This window comes from Lactuca serriola, chromosome 7 (genome assembly GCF_051521515.1).
Source record: "Lactuca serriola cultivar US96UC23 chromosome 7, Lser_US96UC23_V15, whole genome shotgun sequence".
NCBI classification, from domain to species: domain Eukaryota; kingdom Viridiplantae; phylum Streptophyta; class Magnoliopsida; order Asterales; family Asteraceae; genus Lactuca; species Lactuca serriola.
In genome coordinates, this window is record NC_136414.1 from 156,842,780 (window position 1) to 156,850,242 (window position 7,463).

At 46.3% G+C, this 7,463-nt stretch overlaps 1 long non-coding RNA gene across 2 annotated transcripts; it reads left to right on the top strand.

Annotated features, from left to right (window-relative positions):
• Positions 1–6,074: 6,074 nt before the first annotated feature.
• Positions 6,075–7,463, top strand: LOC145064858 (uncharacterized). 2 transcript variants are annotated; one of them, XR_013688116.1, is made up of 3 exons: positions 6,075–6,253; positions 6,608–6,676; positions 7,288–7,463. It is a non-coding gene; the product is annotated as an uncharacterized LOC145064858 (long non-coding RNA). The 2 variants fall into 2 exon arrangements; XR_013688115.1 differs by having other exon boundaries at positions 6,075–6,249.

The window sequence follows — 7,463 nt, forward strand, 5'->3', positions numbered from 1 at the left end:
CAGACACACCCTCGGGGGTGTCTGGATTCAAACCGAGGGACTAAGAGATTTTTCATAAAGAAAACAGTTTCTAAAATTTTAAGTTAAATCGTTTTGAGGAAGGACAAGGTGTGTGATGCGTGCGACCGGCCGAGTCAAGTAAGTTTTCCCCAAGATACCCATACTTGTTATGTTATGTGCATGATTTCTGATTCTGAGAACTGCATGCTAGATTAGGGATAAGGATCTAGTAGGATGCCTTGTATGCCTGGTATATGATTCTGAGAACTGCATGCTAGATTAGGGCTGAGGATCTAGGAGGATGCCTTGAATGCCTGTTGTATGAGCTGTATGCTAGGGCTGCTTAGCCAGCGGTAGGATAGCTTGATTAGGTTATGCCTGATGTAGTTACTCAATGCACGAATGCTGCTTACTTTGTGCTAAAGGGGTCCCGACTAACTTTAACTAACTAGTGGGAGGATATGTAACAGTATTCACGAGTTAGTTAGGGAAGGAAGGTAGGGACTCCTAGTGCAGCTGATGGTGGAGAGTAGGTCGGAGGGTGCCCTAGGAAAGCATAGGATGAGATCAGTCGGAAAGGGATATTGGTAAGGGGACTTGGTGAAGTTGAGGCAATCCTTGAGGAAAGTACAGATAGATGTGGAAGGTAGTATGGGCCCGTACTATTGAAAGCAGAGGATCCGTACTCGAGTCAAGGAAGGTCGAGATGGAACTAGGAAACCGGGGGAGTGTGTGAGACCTCTCGGGAGTACGTATGATCCTGAAGTTTATGTGTTTATTTTGAGTATGGTGGTCTCACGACATGGAGCAGGAGGCTCAGGATCTGGGTCAGGATCAGGATCAGGCTCGGGGGCAGGATCTGAGCAGGTGGATGGCGGGCTACGTTAGTTCATCACGTCTGTGATCATGAGAGGTATCCTTGAGTCGATGCCGGTTATTTTCGGGTCGATTAAGGAGGGGATTATCGAGCTGATAGAGGATCGCCTCCGAGCATTCATGAGTGATTTGGTGTCTGGCCAGGCGGGTACGCGCACACTGTCCTTCAAGGACTTCAGAGGGAGTGGTGAGCCGGATTTTCACGGGGTGAAGGACCCCATTGCTGCCAGGAGATGGATCGCAGACATTGAGTCTGCACAATTGACGAGCTTCTGCCCGGAAGGGTCGAAGGTCTGCTTTGCTATGGGATGTCTGAGGGATAGAGCTAGAGACTGGTGGGAGTCGGTTGGTGACTCATTGCGAGCCCCAACCGTCAAGGCTATGATGTGGTCAGATTTCGTGACCAGATTCAGGGCTGAGTTTGCGCCGGCTGTGGAGCTTCAGCAGATGGCCAGGTAGTTTCTGGATATGAGGCAGAGGACTGAGACAATGGCGGAGATCACTGCCAACTTCAGGGAAAGGGCCCTGTTGGTACCCCGATATGCGGGGGATGAGGAGATGCGGAAGACCCGCTATCATGATATGTTGAGGGCTGATATTCGGGAGCATGTCAGCTATTCAGCCTGCCCAACCCTGGAGTCCATGATTGCCAGGGCACAGGAGAGGGAGCTCGATTTGGAGCACGTCCGGAAGAGGAAGCAGAGACTGAGCAGGTGACATGGGTGTTAGGGAAGAAACCCAAGGGATCCGAAGTTAGGTCGAAGGGCCAGCCGGGCCAGAGCCGCTGCAGGAAATACGGTAGGCCGCATGAGGGAGCTTGTAGAGCGGGATCGTCGGGCTGCTATAAGTGTGGCAAGACAGGGCACTTTGGCAGGGGTTGTACTGCCCCCGCCCCCACAGTGCAGATGTCAGACCTGATTTGCTCCATTGCAATCAGAGGGACCATAAGTAGGCCAACAGCCCTAGATTGACAGCAGCAGCGCCAGCGGCGGTGCCGATCCCAACGTCAACACGGGTCACGGATGGCCGGAAGGCCAAGTTAGAGGCTCCAGTGATGCGGATCCGAGCATTTCAGTTGACAACCGAGGAGGCACGCACTGCACCGGTTGTGGTGACGGGATCATTCCATGGGAACGGTATCCCAGTTCAAGTATTGTTTGATTCGGGTGCTACCTGATCGTTTGTCTCTCTTGCGCTTAGCAAGAAGTTTCCTGAGTCTTCGGGCATGTTGGATTGCCCTCTAGAGGTCGAGATTGCAGACGACCGGTCAGTACGAGCATCAAAGGTCTACCGAGATTGTGTTTTGAGGCTGTTCGAGGAGCGTTATCTGGTAGATATGGTTCCCATACCTTTGAGGGGGAACACTGTTATTATTGGTATGGATTTGCTAAGCCCCAATAGGGCAGTGATTGACTGCGCGCATCAGTTGGTGCGGATCAGGACCCCAAGTGGGGGAGAGCTGGTGAATCAGGGCGAGAGGCCATAGCAGGGACTAACTTTAAGTTTAGCAGCAAGAGCTAGGCGCTACCTTCATCAGGGTTACGCAAGATTTGTCGCCTATGTTATGGATACCCGGGAGGCGGGTAAGGCGACGGTGGGCAGTGTGCCTGTGGTACGAGAGTTTTCAGATGTTTTCCCCGAGGAGTTGCTTGGGATACCTCCGGAGAGGCATGTAGAGTTCAGGATCGACCTAGTCCCTCATGAGGCTCCGATAGCCAAGGCACCGTATCGGTTAGCTCCTCCTGAGATGCAGGAGTTGTCTACATAGTTGTAGGAGCTGTTAGACAAGGGATTCATTAGACCGAGCAGTTCACCCTAGCGAGCCTCGATTCTGTTTGTGAAGAAGAAGGACGGGTCGCGTCGGATGTATATAGACTACCGGGAGCTGAATAAGGTAACGGTGAAGAACTGTTACCCACTCCTGAGGATTGATGACCTCTTTGACCAACTACAGGGAGCGTCTTGGTTCTCCAAGATTGATCTGCATTTAGGATATCATCAGATGAGGTTCAGAGAGGAGGATGTGCAGAAGATTGCATTTCGGACGCGTTATGGCCACTATGAGTTCGTGGTGATTCCTTTCGGGCTCACCAATGCTCCTGTCGGGTTCATGCATCTCACGAACTGCGTGTGCAGACTGATGTTGGATCGGTCTGTGATAGTTTTCATCGATGACATCTTGGTTTATTCCAAGATGCGAGATCAGCATGAGGAGCACTTACGGGAGGTTCTGGATACTTTGAGGAGGGAGAGCTTGTATGCTAAGTTCTCCAAGTGTGAGTTCTGGTTGCGCGAGGTGCAGTTTCTTGGGCACATTGTCAAGCAGGACGGGATTTCAGTTGATCCAGCCAAGGTGGAGGCCGTGATGAGGTGGGAGGTTCTAAGGTCTCCATCTGAGATTTGGAGCTTCCTGGGATAGGCGGGCTACTATCAGAGATTCATTAAGGACTTCTCCAAGATAGCCGTGCCCCTGAACCGGTTGACGAGGAAAGTCGTGGTCTTTCGTTTGGGGCCTGAGCAGCAGGCTGCGTTTGAGACATTGAGATAGAGATTGTGTGAGGCGCCAATCTTAGCCCTGCCGGAGGGCATGGGGGATTTTTTTGTATACTGTGATGCGTCCATCTCGGGTTTGGGTGCGGTATTGATGCAGAGGGGGCATGTTATAGCTTACGCTTCGAGGCAGCTGAAGCCTCACGACGCGAATTATCCGACGCATGATTTGGAGCTGGGGGCCATTGTTTTCGCCCTCAAGATTTGGCGCCATTACCTCTATGGGGTTCGTTGTACCATTTACACGGACCACAAGAGCCTGAGGTATCTCATAGACCAACCAAATATGAATATGAGACAACGTCGGTGGCTTGATTTGGTGAAGGATTATGATTGCGAGATCCTCTACCACCCGGGGAAGGCCAATGTCGTGGCCAATGCGCTTAGCCGCAAGGCAGCGCCGATCAGGGATATCTGTCTGAGGATGACAGTTGTGACTCCGTTGTTGGAGCAGATTCAGAGGCCCAACAAGAGGCCATGAAGGAGGAACATCGGAAGAGCGAGCGAATTGTGGGTCAGGTTTCCTCCTTCGACTATGATAGCCGAGGATTGTTGACCCTTCATCGTAGGGTGTGGGTCCCTTATCATGGGGGTGTGCGCCAGGTATGGATGTCAGAGGCGCACAAATCGAGGTTCTGTATCCATCCCGGGGTGACAAAGATGTACAGGGATCTTCATCTTGATTATTGGTGGCCCTATATGAAGAGGGATGTAGATTGGTTCGTGGAGAGGTGCCTGACCTGTATGAAGGTTAAGGCTGAGCACCGGAGACCTCAGCGAGTCCAAGGCAATCTCCCAGTCTTTTAAGATGGACTCGGCGAGTTGTTCTTACAACTCGGCGAGTCATAGACTGGACGCATTCATATGCTGAAGATGAACTCGACGAGTTCAAGGAATAACCCGCCGATTCGGTTGAAGATTGATTGAAGTGTTGTTGAAGGTGAACTCATCGAGCTCTTGCTAGACTCAACGAATGGGGTTGGGTTTGTAGTATTATGTGGACGAAGGGACTCGACGAGTTGGCGGACCAACTCGGCGAGTCTGGTCAACCAAAGAGTTGACTTGACCAGGGTTTGACCCTGACTTTGACTTTGACTTGGATTCAAGTTGACCCTTGAAGGGATTGTGGGTACAAATTGATAACTTAGAAGGGTTGTCATGTAGGGACTAAGGAGTCGAGGTGAGCCAACTTTCACGCCGAGGGCAGTTCAGACACTACACGACATCGAGGTGAGTTACCTTCCAGTAGAAGTGGGTCTAAGGCACCAAGGCCGGCCCACTAGTAATTGTTAGTTGGGACGATTATCTTTGTGATAATTGTCTGGTCTGTTATTGTTGGATATGTGAGTATGCTAGATTGCTAGATATGTGAGTATGCTAGTTTGCTAGTTGCTATGTTATGGGAGATAGTATCGGTAGAAGGGGGACTAGTCCCCGATTCGGTCGCTAGGACCAATGGGTAGGTCGGATACCCCATATATGTCTGACAGCATGATTATAATATGATATTATGTGTTAGTAGTAGGGGTGAAATAGTCCCCGTGTTCGGTTGAGACAAACCGGAGGGTAGGTCGGCACCCCAGAATGGCTTGACATGGGTAGGTCAGCACCCCAAAATGACTTGACATGGGTAGGTCAGCACCCTAGAATGGCTTGACATGGGTAGGACGGGCGCCCCAGAATTGTCCGGCAGTATGTATGCTATGTGATTGTATGGTATGTGGTATGTAACGCCCGGGTTTTAGGGATAAGCATTTTTGTCAATGTAATAGTCTAGGTCAACTCTTGTAACTCTTTTTGAAGTAATAAAGATGAAATATTTGTGGATTATGTGAATTATATGTGTTTATTATTTAATTATAAATGTATAATTAATAAAGAATAAAAATGAGCGTCAAAATTAAAGTGTGAGATAATCCCGATATCTCTACATAAAGTTGTAGAATATGTCTCAAGGTTTCCGTGCATATAAGGAACGCCGAAATCCGAGTTATAACGAAGAAGTTATGACCCGTCGAAGTTTCACGACAGAACCGGCACGATACCGGGAAGCGTGAATAGTGAATTTACAATAGAGCGAGATTTAGCCTTAGTGATCTAAACGAAAGTCGTAGAATATGTTAAACTAAGAACATTGATAAAAAGAACTCCCAAATCTGACTTCGTATGAAGAAGTTATGAGATTTTAAACAGACCAATCCTGTCCCGGCTTGTTAAAAATATAACTTTAAAAATAAAGTCAAAATTAGCCGACGGAGTCTAAACGAAAGTTGTAGAGTACGTCTTCACCTACGCGTGGATATAAAGAACGTCAAAAACGGAGTTCGTATGAACGAGTTACAAATTATAATAGCATATTTACGTATTAAAATAAAGTGTAATCATGTATACGTACACATATATATACATATGTATATATCATTAGAAAGGTATCGACGATGCGGTCATTATAAGACTAATGTTGAGTTCTTTCGACATTAGTTTAGTACAAATATCATTAAATCCATTTATAATAGTATTATAGAGGGGTGTTAAGTTGTTTATATAACTAAAAGGTCATTAAGTAATTATGGAGGGTAGTTTTTGAAAATTCAATTAGTATAAATAAGAGCCTTGGGCTCTCATATTTCTTGCACCATTCTCTTGATTCAAGAGTCTTTCTCTCCTTATCCCCCGAGCATTTCGGTCCCTCGTGATTCGACTTCTCTTTCTGTAGTTTAGTATAGTAAGGTGAGCGCTGAAGCGTTGCACGAATCTTTCTTAGAAAGATTCAGCGACGAAGTTCTGCCCCTGCAGAGCCCGACTCCTAGCTAAAACCCCCTTGTAAGTAAGTTATGCTTACCTTATTTTAATATAGCTTATATTTAAAATTAGTATTGTTATTATGAACTTATAATAAATATTTGAGCTATTATTATAACTTATATAAGTGTCGTTATAATATTTTTTTTTTTAACTACTTGCGGTACGGGGAATCTGGTTTAAAGGGCCGCATAGGGTTGTTGGATTTCAGAAGTGCTATATGCCAAAATGGTCCTGCCCTCCGGTGTTTTATGTCTGGCCCCTGTCTGTACATAGTGGTTGAAAAATATTGTTTAACGCTTATATAATAATAATAATACTAAGACTAATAGTTGGTCACGGTAAATATTAGACTAAAATTTAGCGATAATAATGCTAGGTTTCGTCGAAGGAAAATAGAATCGTTAGAAGCAAGCGCTGCCCGATTTTGGAATCATCACCTTAACAAGTGAGTGCATAGTTACTTTCAACTTACACATAGATATGAAGTATTTTATATAAATTACATGCTATTTGTGCATATTATCTGAATACTTGCTATCTATGCTAGATGAACGTCGTTATACATGTTTTCAATGATTTAAACTGTCTATGTATTTTATATCTACGAAAATGTTGGGGTAAAACATGGGTAGATGCAATAGGTGATGTGTGATAAAATGATGAGAGGCCTCGATGTTGATGTTGTTGATTCTGTCATCTAGCGGAGTATGGATGACGACCACGGACTCTTCTAGACAGTCCAGTGGAACACTAGCAGGCTTGCAACCTGTTGGTGTTTGTGAACGATATGTTCACCGGTGTACTCCATCCCCCACATGGTTGCCTTTAGGACATTTATTGCTGAGGAATCCCCTTAGCAGTAGTGTCCGTACCGATGATGATCCTTAGGCTAGGTCCCTTATGATAGGTGTTTAGGGACGTAAAGTGAGGATAACGGGAACGGGTAATCGGGTTATTGTTGATCGATGAAATTAATAAACTTATTTATTGTGGGTTAAAAACCCTATGTGCTCACCAGGCTCCCAAGCCTGACCCACTCAGTTTTATGTATTACAGGTAGTGGCGCATGAGCATAGGTGTGATGTTTTGGACGAGGGATTACGGATATAGGCCTGTAGATATGAAATAATGTAGTAAGGCTTATATTGTATTGTTTATGCTTTTGATCTGTACGCACATGACATCCCAAGTCTTTTAATGAAATACATTTCTATGGAAATGCTTTTGATAAA